The sequence below is a fragment of the Felis catus genome, chromosome B4 (assembly GCF_018350175.1).
Source record: "Felis catus isolate Fca126 chromosome B4, F.catus_Fca126_mat1.0, whole genome shotgun sequence".
Lineage (NCBI taxonomy): Eukaryota > Metazoa > Chordata > Mammalia > Carnivora > Felidae > Felis > Felis catus.
In genome coordinates, this window is record NC_058374.1 from 36459683 (window position 1) to 36479461 (window position 19779).

At 43.5% G+C, this 19779-nt stretch overlaps 1 long non-coding RNA gene across 2 annotated transcripts in view; it reads left to right on the forward strand.

The window, feature by feature from the left end:
- LOC102900339 overlaps positions 1-18154 on the forward strand; it is a 50477-nt gene extending 32323 nt beyond the window's left edge. Inside the window, exons 2-4 of one of the 2 annotated variants that reach the window (XR_002159458.3) lie at positions 2013-2111; positions 12665-12748; positions 17748-18154. This is a non-coding gene — a long non-coding RNA (uncharacterized LOC102900339). Of the gene's footprint in view, positions 1-2012; positions 2112-12664; positions 12749-15349; positions 17702-17747 lie in introns of those variants that run through there. The other variant, XR_006600473.1, reaches the window with a different exon arrangement.
- Positions 18155-19779: the final 1625 nt, after the last annotated feature.

Genomic DNA, 19779 nt, shown 5'->3' on the forward strand with positions numbered 1-19779 from the left:
CAGTAAAATGGCATTGATTTGAATTAAAAAGAACTTACCTGCTCATGGGATGGAAAGGGAGAGGGAAAAGAACTAAGAGTCGTGGTTAAAGGGACTTTAGCTACATTCATAACGTTTTATTTCTCTGCGGGAAAAAAGATAAAGCACATAAGACAAAAATTTAACAGAAATTTTGGATTGTGAGAGTAGAGGTGTTTGTTATATTATTTGTGTTTTCTATATTATTATCTGTGCTTGAATTTTAAAAATATATTATAAATGTCTGAAAATTATATAGTGTTTTAAAAAGAAGAATTAGGGAGTCTAAAGAGCAATCTAAAGTTTTGGCCTAATGTCATCTATGTTCTATAAATAATCCTTGCTAGCATGTGGATTTTCTTGGAGCTATGCACCTGCTCCATGGGAGGACATACACCAGTTTTGCTCTCCATCCTCCTATTTCTAGATTCTGACCAAGTTGATCCACATTTTCAGATTTCCTCTCCTCACAAATTTAACTCCAGAATAGAATTCAGGGTAAGTTAGAAAAAAAACATTCTATTTGCAGTGCAAAGATAACATCACGAATTAAGGTGAAATGTTTATCTTGCACTTATTTTTTATATTTGCTATATTTACCTTGTCATAGTAAAAGTGTATTCTGTTTCAGATATGTAGGTTTGTGGGCAAGAGTACAGCCAAGTGTTAAGTAGACCAAAGGAACTGAAGAAACAGATCCAGTGACAGAGGCTGGATCTAAAAAGGGCAGCATCCAAGGGTTAGGGCAAGTTCAGCTGTAGTTAGGACAGATATCAGCCCTTAGGACAAAGGACAGATGATTATTTGGCAGTTGGAATACACCAGCTCTGTTAAAACTGTTGGGTGTTGGGTCAGATTAAAGGTCAGGCTGTGGCAATAGTGTTATTGCTTGTGATCTGACCACTTACATCAGGATGCTAGCAGATATACAGAACCAATATTCTGAGGGAGTGATTTGGTAAGGACTAGTGAAGATTATAAGACTATATCCTGCGAGCTTACGAAGGATTTTTGCATTGGTTGGGACCTGTTTAGTTCCTAATAATAGAAACTCACATAATTGGGTGGCATTAACTTCAGATGCAATGTGATCAAAGGTTTAAATGATACACTCACAACTCTTTTTCACTGGCCATCTATGTTAATCACTTTTGCTGTAAACATGTTTTGTAGCAAGTTAGCCCCCTCACCTCAATGCTGTGTAACAAGTAACTCAAAATCTCAGTGGCCTACAACAATGAAAATTTATTTCTTGCTGACAAGTCTGTAGATTGGCTATGTTTAAGCTAATATTGGCTGGTCATGGATGGGCTTAGCTGGACTACAGTCTTCAGGTTAGCTACAGATCTGCTCCATGTGTTCATCCTGGGACCAAAGCAGAGGGATGAACAGCTATCTGTTCTTTCCATGGGAGAGAGCAGAAGATCCAAAATTGTTGGTGGAAACTCATAAGGCCTCAGCTTAGAATGGGCGCATTGGTCATTTCTTTCTTTTTTTTTTTATGTTTGTTTATTTTTGAGAGAGAGACAGAGCGACAGAGTGTGAGCAGGGGAGGGGCAGAGAGAGAGGGAGACACAGAACTCAAAGCAGGCTCCAGGCTCCATGCTGTCAGCACAGAGCCTGATGTGGGGCTTGAACTCATAAACCATGAAATCATGACCTGAGCCGAAGAGGCTTAACAGACTGAGCCACCCAGGAGCCCCTGCACTGGTCATTTTCATCCCTGCTCTACTGGTCAAAATAAGTCATATGGCCAAGTCCAAAGTCAATGGGCACGGATGTAATTCCATTTACTCTAGTGGGAGGCAATGCAAAGTCAAATGGCAAAAGATTAGAGAGAGAGAGATGAATAGAGATAGATGATAGGTAAATAGATAAATCTATCTCTCTCTATATATATAATTTCAAATTAAGCATGAAGATTTGGAAGCTATAATCCAATCCACCACTCACTCTATCTCTGAACTTTCCTTGCCTCTGCTTGGCTTCCCTAGCATGTAGGCTCTGTTGCCAAAGTCAAGATGGCTGTTAACTGTTCCTGTCTCACTTTCCCCAAGCTCAGCAGTCCTAATGGATAGAGAACATCTTTCCAGGTAACTTTAGTTAAAAAAAAAAAAAAGTCTAAGGAGAGTTCTGATTGGACTGGCATGGGTTTTACCTATTCCTGAACTGACCGCCACCACTAAGGAAGATAGGGCCCTCTGATTGGCCAGCCTAGGCCACACACCTATCGCACTTTATTATCCAGGGATTAGGAGGAGGTCTTCATAGCCTCACCAGGATCACATAAAACTTTAGAGGGGTCCTTAAAGGAACCAATACGGAAAGACAGACACTGCAGTCTTTAATCTCAGCAGGAAACTAGAGGCCTAGACAGGGAAACTAAGTAAAAACCCAGCCCTATGGCATCAATGTGAAAAAAGTAGGAAGGAACAGCAGACCCTTGAGCACCAAAGTTACAGCAATGGGACTTAGGCTGAAGCTTCTGTGTACTTCTTATCCCTACTGTGGACCTGAGATAGGCCTGGTAGAGACATAGAACTCCAGGAACATCCAGCTTTAGGAGCAACTGGGAGGAAAAACAATGTGTGTTTAGCTGTATTGGTAAAGTTAAAATGCTGGGGTTTTTAAAGGTGAAAAAGTACATCTGAATCTTAGGGAAAAGCTATACTGTGCCAGCTTCAAGATTCAGACATTGGTGCCAGTGAGAACCACAGGGTAAAATGAACACAGCACTTACAGGTGTAAGTACACTGGGGCCAACGTGGCAGACATTTTACCAGATGTCAGGAGTAGACTTGTGACTCACAACACTGTCCTGAACACTAATAACACACCAACAACTTCATACTGCAAAACAAAACAAAACAAAACAAAACAAAACAACTATAATTTAGTTGAAGTGAGAAACTTAACAAGCAAAGTCTTTCCAAATGAGTTGTAAACTATATCATTTCTTAAATAATGGAATGAAGTCTAAACCTCCAGTGGTTTGTAAATTATGTGCTCAGCAAATATAAGGTGAATGAATGAACAAATCATCAGGATTCCCTCCGTTAACCGGTTTTGTGGAAGACCTGTACCAGTAACGAGAAAAATGTAGGGATAAAAATAGAGAATGGGGGAGAGAGTGCCTGTCTGAGGGACGTTATAAAGAATTGCTTGCATTGGAAACAAAGTCAGGCACTATTAGCTTTGGAAGTGAGTGAAGAGGAGGTGACAACTGTGGTTGCTCCAAGATAAAGAGGCTTTTGCCTCCAGGCAAGGTCTTCAAGGAAAGCTTTAAAGGGCCCAAACAGGTCCATGAATCCCCTTTCTGGTTTGGTTCATTCTCCCTCCTTCAGGAGCTGATTCTCCTCCACCCTCAAATCTTCAGCCCACAGAAGGAGATGTGATATTAGTACTTGCCTCTCCATGTTCTTCAGAAAGAGAGTTGGATTGGAGTGTGGAAGAAGCCAAGTATCCCCTGTAGCCTGAATGTTTGGAGGTAGTAAGAGTATAGAATGAGCCCTGTTTTTTCTAACACCAAAAGAAATAAGATGTGTTGAGGTGTTCTTTGGTCTATGAAAGCAAAAGCTGGTGATGTTTCTGATAATCAGAGATTATTTGAAGGTAATACCAAAACAACAACAACAAAAACAAAACAAAACAAAAAGAACAAAAACACAAAAAACAAAAAACCTAATGTGTCAAGGATTCAAATTGTACCCAATTGCTGTAATAGTCTGTTTCTACCCAATCCTCCTCCCTGAGCCAGAGCTCCCATTTGTAAGACAAATAAACGCCAACTGAAATAAAAGTTCTTTTTAGACAAGGGTCAAGGCAGATTAGAAATATTCTAGCTAGGTTTCCCAATCAAAGATGGGTATTTTTCAATTTCTCTCTAGTCAGAGTCCAATGGCAGTGATGTTTCCATGCCAGTAGGCCATGTACGGATCCCATGGTGCTGAGTGGGAGGCTCGGGGACCAGAGCACAGGCCTGGGCTGGGCACACCAAATGGGCCCTGTCATTGGTAGAGGCAGTATAGGGTGACATGCCACAGGACACCTTGGCTCTCACTCAGACTGTTATTTTGAATAACAAGAGCACAATGAAGTGGGCTAATCAGTGTTGGGGCAAGCAGGGATTGGGTCATGGCTACACAAAGTTACAAAACCAGCATTTGGCTGGCATAAGTAGACAGCAATATCACTTTCAGATACCAGACTCCCTCTGCCCTAGTTCTGTTCAAAGTCCAGAAACCAGGACTCTCCCTAAAGTCTAGAGCTTGAGATATGCTCGCTCACACATATTATGACACTGTCTTTGAAAGGAAATTCAGTTAGGACACTGGTGGAAAGGTCAAAAAGCAGTGAAATGTCATTCACCTGAACATTACCAATGGATAGTTGCTGTGTGGAAGGAGTGAGGGGCCGGGGGGAGGTCCTCCCACAGTTGCAATGTTTCTCCCCTTTTGGCCATTACAGAAAACAGAAATGGCTTCATTTGGTTCATCCAATGGTTCATTGGATGTTTCCACCTGTGTGAAGGAAATCTGAGTAAGGCTCACTATCTTCATCACTTAAAAGCTGTTTGTTTAGTTTAGTTTTGTTGTTAGTTATATATATATATATATGTATATATATATATATAGTTATGTTAATAGCTCGCGCATGCACGCCTGTTTATGTCTGAATGTCAGAGTTGTAACTCACACTCTCATCAAAAAATTTATAGAGAAAAAAATAAAGAAGGGTTTGGTTAAGGTTCATGGGGCAATAATAAGACCGGTTAAGCATTGCACCTTTTTTTTTTTTTAAGTTTATTCATTTACTATTTGAGAGAGAGAGAGAGGAGCACACAAGTAGGGGAGGGGCAGAGAGAGAGACAGACAGACAGAATCTGAAGCAGGCTCCAGGCTCTGAGCTGTCAGAACAGAATCCTATGTGGGTCTCGAATTCAGGAATGGTGGGTCTCAATTCAGGAATTGAGATATGAGCTGAGCTGAAGTCTGAGTCTTAACCCATGGAGCCACCCAGGTGCTCCACATAGCACCTTTAATGACTAGTTAATGGTTTTATGCTCGTCAGGACTGTCAGCTAGGTAGGCAACTTCTTTTTTTTAATTGTGGTAAAATGTACATCACATAAGATTTATCATTTTAATCATTTCTAAGCATACAGTTCAGTGCAGTAAGTACATTCACATTGCCGTGACTCCATCACCACCATGCATTTCCAGAACTTTTCCATTTCCAACTGAATCTCTGTTCCCATTAAACACGAGTTCCCCATCCCCTACTCCCACCTCATCCCTGGCAACCTGCAGTCTACTCTCTGTCTCTTCTGACTACTGTAGGTCCCTCATAGAAGTGGAACCACATGGTATCTGTCCTTTTGTGACTGGTCTGTTTCACTTAGCATAACGTCTTCAGGGTTCATCCATGTTTGTCATAAGGTTTTCATAGTTTATTTTCCATTGATTGGACTGTTTTGTTTTCTTGCTGAGGACTCTGACTTGAAAACAGAATAACTATCTGAAAGTTTGCCTGGCCATGGGCTTCCTTCTCACTCCCTAAAATATACTTGTCTTTGCCATACTGGACATTTTTCAGTGTTTTTTCCTGCCTGTGCACTACACAACTGGTGTGGTAATAGCTGCTCCCGGCTCTCGGCAGGGGTTGAGGGTGCGCACCCCATCTTTCCCCTTCTCTCTCTCCTCAGGCAAAGACTTCAGAGAACCAAAAGATGCCCTTTCTTCTCTTGGTAAAGTCGAGGCAACTCCAGATCTAGAGGGCAGGCAATGCTTATCTTGCTCTCTAAGCAGAGCTGGCTCTTAACACATGCTTTTTGTTTGCTCTTTATGATTATTAAGTAATACACTCACATGGTTAAATAAATACAGAGTCAGAATGTGCAGTGAAAAATTAATCTCCTTCCCACCCCTCACCCACTTCCTTGTTCCCCTTGCCAGCGATCAACCATTGTCACCTTGTCTATCTTTCCAGAGATGGTTCCATGTAACCAAGCACACAGGTGCCTTTTTTTTTTACACAAAAGATATCACCTTATACCCACTGATCTATATCATGCCTTCTGGAAAAATACAGAAAAGTAGGAGGCAATACACAAAGTTTCAGAGCTGATGAGAATGCTTAGTCATAACGGTTTTTTTTTCTTACATAAATGAGGTAAAATGTTACAGAGAAAGTTGAAATAGTCTAAGACCAAAAAAAAAAAAAAAAATTTCTATGATCTTCACAGTCAATCCTGCCCTCCTCCTCCCATCCAGTGCTATCATGAATCTGTTGTATCCTTTCAGTAAGCTTGTATATTTTCACATGCATTCATAGATATGCCCATGAACCATTTTGTGTATTTTTCAATTTATATAATAGCCATGTTTAATATTCATTCCCTCTATTGATAGGCATTTAGGTTCTTTCAGACTTTTCCTCCCCAAATACTGATGTAAGAAGGTTTTTTGTGCAAACATCTTTGTATACACATATGTTTAGGATAATTCTATAGAGGTGGGTTCACTGGATCAAAAGATGCGTGTATTTTTTTTTTAATTTCTTTTTTTTTTTAATTTTTTTTCAACGTTTATTTATTTTTGGGACAGAGAGAGACAGAGCATGAACGGGCAAGGGGCAGAGAGAGAGGGAGACACAGAATCAGAAACAGGCTCCAGGCTCTGAGCCATCAGCCCAGAGCCTGACGCGGGGCTCGAACTCACGGACCGCGAGATCGTGACCTGGCTGAAGTCGGACGCTTAACCGACTGCGCCACCCAGGCGCCCCAAGATGCGTGTATTTTTATTTTGATAGATTATTCCAAAGTTGTGGTACCAATTTTTACTCCACTAACAATGCATGGAGTACCTGTTTCTCCACATCCTCTCTCACACAGTGATTTATCCAAAAATTGTTCATCTTTACTCATCTATTAGGTGAAAAATTACATCTCTTATAATTTGAATTTACATTTCTTTCGTTAAAAATGAGGTGGACCAGGGGCACCTGGGTGGCTCAGTCAGTTAAGTGTCCAACTCTTGACTTCAGCTCAGGTCATGCTTTCACAGTTCCTGAGGGTTCAAGCCCCCACTTCAGGCTCTACACTGGTGCTGCTGGCACAGAGCCTGCTTGGGAGTCTCTGTCTCCCTCTCTCTCTGCCTCTCTCCACCTCGTGCTCTTGGTGTCTCTCTCTCTTACAAACAAATAATAAATAAACATTTTTAAAAATGAGGTTGATCAATTATTTATGGTTTGAAAGCCATCTGTATTTCTTCTTTTATGATTTTTTGAAGGTCCTTTGTCCATTTTTCTTTTGGGTTTGTCATGATATACACTACAAATATTTTCTCAGTTTATTGTGTGTGTTTTGATTTGCCTTCATTATTTTTGCCACATGGAAATTTTAATTTGTATGCAATCAACTTAACAATCTTTATGACAGCTTTAAAGTGATGATACATTTATTGCTTTCTCTTCCTTCTCTGTCTCTCCCACCTTCTCATTTTCTCCAAATACCAAAATTAATCTGATACCAGTCTAACCAAAAGCTCACCTCATATTCCTGGGTCTAGGGTTAGATCAACAGGAGGAAGTCACCCAGAGTTAAGCCATGTGAACCCTGGAGGTTTGACATAATCACAGAGGCACCAGTTGGCTTTGGCTCAGCTTTGCCCTGGTGTGCATTTTAAAGGGTATCCTAAATCGGGGCACCTGGGTGGCTCAGCCGGTTAAGCGTCCGACTTCAGCCAGGTCATGATCTCGCGGTCCGTGGGTTCGGGCCCCGTGTCGGGCTCTGTGCTGACAGCTCAGAGCCTGGAGCCTGTTTCAGATTCTGTGCCTCCCTCTTTCTCTGACTCTCCCCTGTTCATGCTCTCTCTCTGTCTCAAAAATAAATAAATGTTAAAAAAAATTTTTTTTAAGTAAATAAATAAAGGGTGTCCAAATCAATCTGAAGCACTGACACATCTGGGACTTTTTACAATCTGGGGGTGCACCCACAGCCACGCTGGTCTGCTTAGACTGCTTCTGCCCTAGTCTGAGCTATGCCCTTGCAGGCATTACAAGAAGGCTGACACGGGAGCTAGGATCGTGGTGACCCATTGCTTCTTTTTTATTCTTTTCATTGGAGCCAGTTTCTCACTGTCAGAGAAAATGAAAATGAACTTTATGGTGTTGACTGGAATTGGAATATGGCTATCAATGCAAACGCGCAATTTCTAATTCCTAGAGAAAGCCATAAAGGTAAATACAGGTGTACAGGTGAGTGCGCAACTAGGAATTTGCTTTAGTGTATTCTTTGAAGGTTTCACCCACACACATCCTTTTCATTTTTTTCGTCAAATCCTTCTTCCCTAGTTTGTAAAGACAAACTGCCCCAGTCAGCTATTTCCTTTGCTCTTTCCATATCTCTTCTATCACAAATACAAAGGGCTGCACAAAACATCATTATTTAAGCATTGAGTATTAAAAAATAAGACTGAAAAAAAAAAGATCATTAGTTGTTCTGGACTGAGTGGTGTATTCCCTCATCGTTCTTGCCTTCAACGGTGCTTCTCAGTAGAAGGTTCCAATCTGGGGGCGCCTGGGTGGCTCAGTCGGTTAAGCGGCCGACTTCGGCTCAGGTCATGATCTCGCAGTCTGTGAGTTCGAGCCCCGCATCGGGCTCTGTGCTGACAGCTCAGAGCCTGGAGCCTGTTTCGGATTCTGTGTCTCCCTCTCTCTGACCCTCCCCTGTTCATGCTCTGTCTCTCACTGTCTCAAAAATAAATTAAAAAAACGTTAAAAAAATTTAAAAAAAAAAAAAGAAGGTTCCAATCTGAACCTTCTACTAGCCCTTAGCATGGCTGCACCCTCCCTAGAAATATTTACCCCTAAGCAACTTCCCTCTTCCTTTCTTTCTTTCCTCCCTCCTTTCCACAAATGTTTACTGAGCTTTTAACATGTGTCAGTCACATGTGCCATGAACTGGTGCTGTATCCAACAGATCCAAGCACTGTCTTCAGCACCTGTACAATCTAGCAGACATAACATAATGAATCACTGGGGCACCTGGGTGGCTCAGTCGGTTAAGCGACCGACTTCGGCTCAGGTCATGATCTCGCGGTTTGTGAGTTCAAGCCCCGCGTCGGGCTCTGTGCTGACAGCTTGGAGCCTCCTTGGAATTCTGTGTCTCCGTCTCTCTCTGCCTCTCCCCCACTTGTGCTCTGTCTCTCTCTATCAAAAATAAATAAAGTGTTGAAAAAAAAGTAAAAAGAAAACACCATAACAAATCACTAAATAAACTTCCTTCCAGTAGCCAATCCCTCACTGGAACAGGGGTTATTAGCAGATCCCAACTGTAGCCTCAAGATATACAGACACCTCCACTGCACATGATGAGGGGGATCTAGTGGAGGTGTGGACAAAATCCCATTGGGACCTTCCCTGAATTCTCTCTTCTCCACAGTGAAGGCTGTCGGGGAGGAAGAGTGAAGTTAATGGACAATTCTGGAGGGAGAAGGGGTTGCGAAATGGCAGGAATTCGTGTTGCCCCCAGTCTCAGGGCCAGGGCAGAGCAGCATCAGCGGAGAGGATGAGGACACCAGTGGGGGAGCAGTGGGGGGGCAGGGGTGAGAAACCGAAGAGGGGAGAGGGGCACATCTGAGGAGAAGAGAGGTCCAGCCGCAGGAGTCTGTCTGAGGGCGAATGCCTAGGTCTGTGGTTTTTCTTCAGCAAACCACAGCAGGAGAAAGGAACAGAGAGAAATCAGACAGTGGGTGGCCAAGGTAAGGAGGTAACCATTCAAGGTCATGCCCCAGGAAAGCACTTTGAGCATTTGAAAGCTGTTTTTATACAGGTGCAAAAGACCCTTTCTACCCTGCAGGGGTCAGGAATCGGATCTAAGAAGGCTCTTTGCCCCAGTGGGAGAGAAAGTGAAGTGTATTTCCTCAGTGGCTGGATGCCACCGGCTCACCCCTGTAAGTCACACGCTGCTGAGTGCTGCTTCTCAACAAGATGGCCAGTGGAAGGTGGAATCTGAGGGTGCCGGTGGGGTGGGGTGCTCATGACTGGCCATGAGGGCCCGGTCCTGAGAGCAGAAAATGAGGGCAGACGAGGGCAGACAGCCAGGAAGTGTAGTAATGAGAGGACGTGGCACGTTTGGAAGCCATGAGGGAGAGGCAGGGGAGCTGGGGCTCAGGGATCCAAAGGGGATCTAGGCTTTGAAACTGCCAGATAATACAAAAATCAGGGTACAAGTTCCACAGGTGTGGCCAGCTTGTGAGTTGCCAACATGGCCCAGCTTACTGTCAGGAGACTGGCTGGGAGGAAGAGGTAGCCACGTGCCTCAATCCCACTGCCTTTGCAGAGGAATCCCCAGGTGCGGAGAGGGGAAGGTCTGGAGGCTTTGCTGGCTAGTTCTGAAATTGTGGGGTATGCACGCAGCACCTCCCCCTCCTCAAGCCCCTTAGCATAGGGGCATGAGAGAAAGAAGAGCCTTTACCCTAGAAAGCTTTTCTTTCTTTCTTTCTTTTTTTTTTTTTTTGATAGAGGGCTCAACTGAGCAAAGGGCAAAGAGAGAGAGAAGGAGAATCCCAGGAGAGGCAGAAAGAGAGAGAGAGAGAGAAGTGGGGCTCCCCCAAAACAAAGCTGGAGTTCACCTGATGGGGACTTGAACTCACGAACTGTGAGGTCAAAACCTAAGCTAAAGTCAGATGCTTCATGCCTGAGCCACCCAGGCACCCTAGCAAGTTTTCAACTGAGGACATTGTCAAGGAAATTCCAGAATTCACTTAAGGCAAGAAGGAGTGAGAATGTTTTACAAAAAACAACTTTAGCCTCTATAAGATTTTCATGGAATCTTCTGGATGCTTTCCCTAGAACCAGAGTGAAGTTTAAGCTTCAGGGTGTCTCTCTTGCTATTCATAATTTGGTATTCATTATTTTTTTTATTGTCTCCCCCACCTCCATTGTATAGCCTTTAACTCCCACAAAATCTTAATCTATGTCTGCCTAGAACTCTACAAACTGGGATTTGGAAAAAGCCCGGGTTCTATAAATGAGTCCTGGGGACGTAATGACAGCGTGATGGCTGTGGTTAACACTGCTCTATGCGGTTCACCTAAAAGTTGGTAAGAGGGTAGATCCTAAAAGTTCTCATTATGAGGAAAAAAAGCATTTTGTCTTTTTCTTTCCTTTTTCTTTCTTTTTTTTTTTTTTTTTTTTTTTGGTATCTATCTGAGATGATGGGCGTTAACTAAACTTACTGTGGCAATTATTATACAACATAGGTAAGTCAGGTCATTATGCTGTATACCTTAAACTTGTACGGTACTTATGCCAATGATGTTTTCTTAAAAAGCTGAAATAGAAATAAATAAAACTCTCTACATGAAATGCAAAAAAGAAAGAAAGAAAAGAAAATGAAAGAAATGCAAAAAAGAAAGAAAGAAAGAAAGAAACTCTCTACATGAAATGCAAAAAAAAAGATAACCTCAGTGTTTTGATTTCCAAACAGTTTTTCTACTCCTGTATTGTCAAAAGACAGGAGAGGGGTGCCTCGTTGGCTTAGTCAGTAGAACATGCTACTCTCAATCTTGGGGTTGTGAGTTTGAGCCCCATGCTGGGTATAGAGATTACTTAAAAATAAAATCTTAAAAAAAAAGATAAGCAGGAAAAATGATAAGTGTGCTACTTGGGAGTTAATTTTTTCTAAACATTGTTAGCCTGAATAGTATCTGAAGGTGTGTTACTATGACCTCAGTGGAGGTCACGGTTACCCAATATTCTTCAGCTCAGAGCAAAGGTTAGGTGACACGTTAGGACGTGTGACTGTCACATGCACAGGCCATGTTCCTCTGGACAGGTCTGGACCTGTCTTTTATGTTTATGCATCCCTAACAAACACTAGGAGTTGAGTTTCTAAACACACCCCACTCTGTAGTAGGGGTGACACGCTAACCACCTCCCTGTCCTGAGAATTGTGACAGCTGACCAGCCATTGTTTGTACAGAATGTCCCCAACTCATGAATGGGCATTGTTTTCGGAAAGGGAATTTGTAAGTCAAATGTTTAGAATTGGGAGGCATTTCCCCTAGATAAACAAGGGAATGTGTAATCTTAATTATTCAGAACAGCCCAAGAGAACTTCCTGTGTCCTTAAAATCATCATTTGTACAAGGGTAACACAACCCCCCCCCCCCCCGCCCTGGGGGAGTTATCCTTCAGAAAATGCCTTCCAACGTCCAACCTGAGATCCTGAGAATCTTCTTCCCCCATCAGAGAACTTTTCTGGAGGGCGGGGGCACTTCCCCGATTCTCAGCCCTCTGTGTGACTGCCACAGCATGGGATGGAGGCCACAGAAAAGAAAGAGTTATGAGCAGCGTGGCCAGAACCTGAAGAAGGCAGAGTAAATCCCAGAATTCCTCTGAGCATCTGGCTCCCCGTCCACATCTTCTGAGAGCCCCAAGGATAACCCTACTTTCCTTCTGCTTCTAGTCCAGGTTTCTTGGTCCTTTTAAGGTTTCCTAAGGTCTTTGTACCCCAGAAACAATGCTAAGCAGACTGGAGATTTAAAAAATGGCTCCCTTTTGAAGAAGAGCGTGTTTTCTACTTAATTTTGAATTTTCACGTTTTTGAAATTCTAATTTATAAACATTCACTTATTTTTCAGTTAATGACCCTCTCAGAAAAGACCAAAGTTGACACAGGAAAGAAGAGTGGATTTCCGGGTATACAAAAGACTAAAGACATCCAGGTGAGATTCCTTACAGATGTAGTTGGCTTCAATCAAGAGATGATTCCCAAGATCTTACATGTCATAATTCTGTACTTTTTAAAAATCATGCTTTCTTTGCTTTTGCCTCGATACAGTCTCAATGTATCTATACCAATATCTCAATCTCTCAAAGGATTGTATTTCACAAAAGGTTTTCACATCCATTATCTTATTTGAGGTAAAGATATTATTATCCCTGTTTTATTGCCAGGGAAACTGCATGAGATCACTTAGCTAGTTGCTTGGGAAGCCAAGTATCTGCACCAGATCTGTGCCCTTGCTAATGTTTTTTTAGAGGTTGGTTAATTCCCTAAGGGAGGCAGGACTCACAGAGTTGAGTAGCTGAGCTGAGTCTCCAGAGTGTGTCTGGTTTTCTCCCTGTCCCCAGATTGTACTAAATTCTCCCAAACATCTAAATGTACCTTATTTTCTTAACTTTCTTAGGGAATGAGATCTATAATTCTCAGTTACCTGTCCTGGTGACAAATAGCCTCTGTCTGGCTATTCTATATCCACCTTGGGTTTTTTTTTGTTACCAAAAAAAAAAAAAAGTTTGTTTGGCAGAAGAAGTGTTTTTTACTACTTTGTTGGGAAAACGCAATAGAAGGCTTAGAAACAGGGATTGGGTCAGTTCACAACACTCCACAGCATAACTGAAATAACTGACACCAGAATGGATTGTGTGCATTTTCAACATTACTTCCTCATCTTCTGTGGCAGCTAAGCCTTACACAACCCCTGAGTGGTAGGTAGAGCTGGCCAGGAGCTGATAAGCAAGCTAACGCCTGGAAGCCTGATGTTTTTGTCTTACACAAATTGTCAACAGAGCTGATGAGAATTCTGGTCTCTGGCCCTGGGTCTCCATGCCCATCAAAAGTTCATATTGACTCTACAGGTTAACCAAGTTTTTATTGGGGTGAGTTCTTAATTTGGTGCCAAACCCAAATTCAGGACTGCTGAAACAGAAACAGAGATGCTCCCTGGGGACTTTGCTTAGAGAACACAAAGCCCCAGTTGGCTTCTGCCAGTCGGTCCTGGGGCAGAGCCAGCCAGTGTGTGCAACTGTTCAGTTCAGCAGAGCTTTGCCCTGCTCTGGCCGGCATGGGAACCCACAACGTTCAGAGGCTTCTCTTGAGCTCTTATCTCTCAGGTCTGCCTAGATCTGCACACAAGGCGCGTAGTCTTGTACAATCTGAGAGCAGTGCTGCTTGTGCATGCTGTGTCTGGTGCAACTCTCCAAAACTTGGGGAGTCAACTGACCACAGTAGAGATTAGCAACGGGTCTAGGAGGTTACACTTACACATCTTCTCATGTAGGAGGATCTGGGGACAGACTGTACTGCTCTTAGTCTCTTGGGAGATTCTAATCCGGGACAGTTTACCAGTCTCCCTCCCAGTTCACCCTTTTTCTTTCTCTTTTTAGGCCTTTGTCAAATGTAGGGGAGAATTCTTTTTTTTTAAGTTTATTTATTTTTGAGAGAGAGTGAGAGAGAGCACATATGTGCAGGAGGGATGGAGAGAGAGGGGGAGAGACAGAGAATCCCAAGAAGACGTGGCACTGAAAGCATGGAACCCAATGCGGGACTCGAACTCAGGAACCACGAGATTGTGACCTGAGCCAAAATGAAGAGTCCGATGCTTAACTGACTGAGCCACTCAGGCACCCCTCCCAGTTGACTCTTGAGTGTGTAGACATTGATGATTGACTCTGAATTCCCATCCTCAGACCTCTAACACCCTGGGACTTGGGTCACTCTTCTAAGCCCAACTGTTCCTGCCAATAGCCAATCTTACTGCATGGAACACTTGGGTGTAGTCAGACATGGTAACCTATCAGCAATTCCCAAACCTTGCTGGTGAGCACAATCACCCAAGGGGTTTTTTTAAAACACAGGTTCCGAGGCCCCACCCCAGATTCACTCAGCGGTATCTCTAGGTCTAGATCCTGAGAGTCCCAAGTTTTCAATTCAGCCAGATCAAGGGCAAGCAATGAGGAACCAGTGCCTAGCAAGCAATGAACTCCCTCCTTACCACCACCACCAAAAGGGGAACATAACTGCTTATTTCACTGTTTCCACACACTAGATAGAGAGAGCATTGCTTCAGACTGAACTCAAAATAACCAGCTGCAATCCAAGCTCTGCTCGATGTCCGTTTCAAGCTTCCTCTCCTGTGACACTAAACCCCATCTTGCTTTGACCGGGGCTCCTTTCTCTCCGAGCAGCTGGATGATGGGGAACCCCAAGAGCTGCTCACTCCACAGCACTCCCCTACTCTTGCTCTGAGCCCAGATGCCCGGGTGAGCCACTCCCTTGGGCACACCTGGCAAGTGTGACGAGAAGAGCTCCACGTTCTCACTTGGCATCAAAACACCCTCTGTGTCCTGCCCTCAGTGTCCTGCCCTCAGTGTCACTGTCCCCACAGTGCCTCTGACCCCATTGTGGAGCACACAGCCTCCACGCTTTGACTGGTCTGGTCAAGGGCCAAGGCTATACTGGGTTTGGAGATGGGGCCTTTCAAATGGCTGAATGGGTCACGTAATTCAAAAGTATTTCAGATTGTCTCCTTTCCTTGTGATAGAAATTACTTCTTTGTGAAGAAGAATTAAGTCCTGGCATAGAGACTGGACAGCTGGAAGAACACTTGGGGAACGGAAGTTCAGAAGCTCAGCTCATGGTTTTGTCTGTTTGCCATCAGACATTTTTAGAGCCCTTGTGAATTGTAAAGACCACTATTATTCAAAACCTCAGACTCCTAATACCTGGGAAAGGCAATGGAAAGAGAATTTTCCTTTGGGTAAATACAGGGGAAGCAGCAGAGAAGAGAATGGCCTCTGAGGCCCCTTCCTGAGGACTGGCCAGATTTCCACCCTGCTGGTAGGGAAAGGACATTTCTGCCAGGAGACTTGGCTGCTTTTTGACTGGAAAGGAAATTCCTGGAGAGAGACTTTACTGTTCCAAGGCTTTTGAGATACAAGGGAATCCCAGTAACCAAGGATCATGGGGAAGGCCAGAAAGCTGATGCATCCAGTCCTGAGAGCTCAGGCCATCTCCTCAGAAGGAAGAGATGCTGCTCTGGCCTTGGGGGATGAAGGCCAGCACAGGGACTGACTCATAAACCCGGGAACTGTGTGACTCCCCTTCCCACCCCTGCTCTCCCACCAGCCAATCCCCATTCTTTCCTCTGTTCATAGACCCTGTAAGTCCATAGAAGGGCAAGCAATGAGCAACTTGACTTGTCCCCTTCCCCTCAGACCTGTCCTTAATAATTGAAAGGAAGGGTATTTTTTTCTTTTAAAGCTCCACATTAAGGCTGGTACAGTTCCTCCTCTCCCTCTTAGCACTTGGGATTTGACACATGAAACCTACCCATTGTTCATCTGTACGGCTCATCCCCTTTCCATGAAGAGTCCATCTCACCGCCTCCTGCCAGCTTGGTGCTTTCTCCAAGGGCCACAATGTCTCACCTAGCCTGAGGGCTTAAGTCCTAATGCTGTGTTACTTACATTGCCAGAACAAATTAAGATTCGCAAAGAAAAAAAAAAACTGGGGTGCCTGGCTGGCTCAGTCGGTACAACACATGACTTGATTTCAGGGTTGTGAGTTGAAGCCCCATGTCAGGCGTGGAGCTTATTTAAAAAAAAAAAAAAAGCCACTTCTCTTGTGTACAATGACCCCACCACAAAGGCAGCTCTGTAATTCATACTGTGAGTTGCCTAGTTGGTTGCACTGTCCTAGACATGTAACTCCCCAAGTTCAGCAATACACAGCTCTCTCTTTGCTTCAACACGTACATAAATATACTCTGGTCATTTTGTGCCTGATTTCCTGTAATTGGCTCTGTATGCTTTGTCCTTTTACTTTATCTTTTCAATTTTTTTTAAAGATTTTATTTTTCAATACTCCCTGCACCCGACATGGGACTCAAACTCACAACCCTGAGATCAAAAGAGATCAAGAGTCACATGCTCTACCAACTGAGCTGGCCAGGCACTCCCATCCTTTGACTTTAGATTTGAGATCACCAAGTTCCTTCCACCGTGTGCCCCATCAAAAGAAATTTCCTCAGTCGCTCTTCTCATCCAAAATTCATGCTGGCTAGATGAGGAAGATTACTGTACACACCTTGAGACTTAAAAGGAAATAGGCACCTCTTATTTCAGGTGACTAGATGCTATAATTACCCAGAAACCCACTAAGGAACCAGAAAGAGCTCCGGTGTCAGCATCAATTATTAGCTGTGTGAGTCAAATGATATTACATAGCCTCTCTGAGTCTTAGTTTTGCCATCTGTCACATGTGGATAATAATGCCTAGCTTACAGAGGTACTGAGAGAATTATGTGTAATATATATAAAGCAGCCAGTATACAGTAAGCACTAGATAATTGGTAGCTATAATTATTCCCCACGTCTATAATGATAACCTTCAAGCAAAGCATGCAAAGTATTTCGCAGCATAGAAACTACTTAAGAGCAAGGAATAAACTTTGGCTAAAGGCATGCCCAGTATGCAGCCATTTCCCTGACCCACACTCCATTGTCATCACTCAAGTTCAGTGGCCCAGCCAAGCAGGACTAGGCATTGTCCTCATGGTTTCCTTCTCCCTCCCCCAATGGTTGCTTGATTTAAATTTTTTTTTACCAGTGGGGAAGAGGGGCAGAGGGAGAGAGAGAAAGAGAATCCCAAGCAGCTACATGCTCAGCACAGAGCCCAACATGGGGCTTGATCCCACAAGCCTGTGATCATGACCTGAGCCAAAACCAAGAGGTGGACATTCAACCAACTGAGCCACCCAGGCAGCCCGGTTGCTTGATTTTTTAATCTCATGGTTTCCTTAACTCTATTACTTTCCACACTCATCTCTAAAAATAAGTAAAATAACACCTCTTTCCAAATTGGTTCAAACAAACAAATAAAAATCTAAAAGTCAGATTTCGTTTGGTGTTCAGATTTCGTTTCTGCCATTAATTCACCAGGACCCCATTGCCCAACTGTTGAACTAAGGTGTGAGCCACGCAGACGTCTGGCTAGAACTGGTAAAACAGCGACCCCGTGTGGTCAGATAGAAGCACAGCCCAGCGCCCAGAGGGAGCCTCATGAGCCCACAGTCTTGGCGCCTGCGGATGAGCCATTAGATCTGTCAGTCAGAACGTCAAATGAGGAAGGAAACATAGCACCTTGCAAGTGTGAGAGGAATTACTTTCTACCTTACAAATGGGTCTTCCCTGTCCGCAGCTCAAGATCTGAAGGCTGGATGGCTTGTGCTCTCAAAGCAAAAAGGACAAAAGAAGGCTGGCCACAGGGCATGGGTAAAGTTTGAGATGTTTGCTGTGTCACTCCTTGGGAGGTATGGAAGATTTACAGAAAAATCTTGTAATCCTTATCTCTCATACGTATTCTTTTTGTTTGTTTTTATCTCTTACATGTTCTTTTTGGCGTGTACTTAGACTTCGAAGAACTAGGGAAAGTATGAAGGAAGCATTTGACATTGTAGTTACACCACCAAAAGGAAGATATCTTTAAATCATTAACAGGAATGGCTGACTCTTCAAACAGAGTTCAGTGTAAAAAAAAATTGCTACGTCTGCGGGATGGAATGTCAGCCAGGCGTTGTCACTGAGTCTCATCTAGTCATCTGTTTCTTAGCATCCTCATCTCCTCTGTGTCTGTCAGACACATCAATGGGCATCCGTCTCATCCCTGCAGTGATTTAGGGAACAGGAGCCTTCCTCTTCACACTGTTGGGCTCAGGTTTTTACCTCTTTGAGAAGAGTCTCAGGACTTGTCCCATAATTATGCATTTCCACAGATAAAAGGGTGAATTGCCTAGGTTATTTTAGAAAAACAAACAAACAAACAAACACCTAGGTATTTCCATGCACAACAACAAGCTAGATTATGCATGCTGTCTGATCTGTCATCAGGGAAATTGATGGAGGAAGGAGTGGCTTCTCCTGCTTGGATGAATTCCTTTTTTTTTTTTTTTTTTTTTTACTTTTAAAAAATATTTATTTTGAGTGAGAGAGAGAGAGAGAGCAGGGGAGGTGCAGAGAGAAGGAGAGAGAGAATCCCAAGGAGGCTCCACACTGCCAGCACAGAGCCTGATTCAGGGGCTCGAACCCATGAACTGTGAGATCATGACCCTAGCTGAAATCAAGAGTCCGATGCTTAACTGACTGAGCCACCCAGGTGCCCCTTGGATGAATTCATAAACTCCTCTACTTCATTGACCCTGAACCACTGTAAGGTCACAGGATGGTGGAGAGAGCCCTGGCCCAGGAATTTGGCACAAGGTTTAGGAGAGATTCAGAGTCACTTCCCATGGCTGGAGCTGGAGCTTGTTAACTCAAATTCTGTTGGCTGCCATGTTTCCCCATGAGGGGCAGAGGAAGCTGGTCTGCAGAGGCACAAAGGAGAGCAGACCACAGAGAAGAGTGAGGAGGAGGGAGAGAGAGCCAAGGTATCTGCCTTCAGCCCCACAAAGACCCTGGAGTCAATGAGACTCTCCTAACTCTTATACTACCTGACTCCCTTTAAACTGATTCAAGTTGATTTTTGCTGCTTACAACTGTGAGAGCACAAACTACACAATGGCCTGGGCAGTTAATCTCATCTGTTCAGTAAGAATCATCATTCATTCATTCATTCAGAAAATATTTACTGAACATTCCTCTGCGCTAGGCACTTTTTAAAGTTCTGGGAGACATAGCTGGAAGCATGGGAGATTTTTCAAAATCCTTTCTTCATGAAACTTCTCTTCCACTTAAACAGTCTCTGGAAATGGTATAAGTATATGAGAGAAGATATAAACTTCAAATCATGTACTAGCCAAAGGACTGATTGACCCAACAGATAGGGCACACGCCGGGCATCTTAGAAAATGTACTGGAGGGCCAGGGACACTTAAAACAATATTCATTCCTTTTAGCTTTACAATATGATTGGATTAAAAAAGGTTCACCCTTGCCATTTGCAACTACGTGGATGGAACTGGAGGATATTATGCTA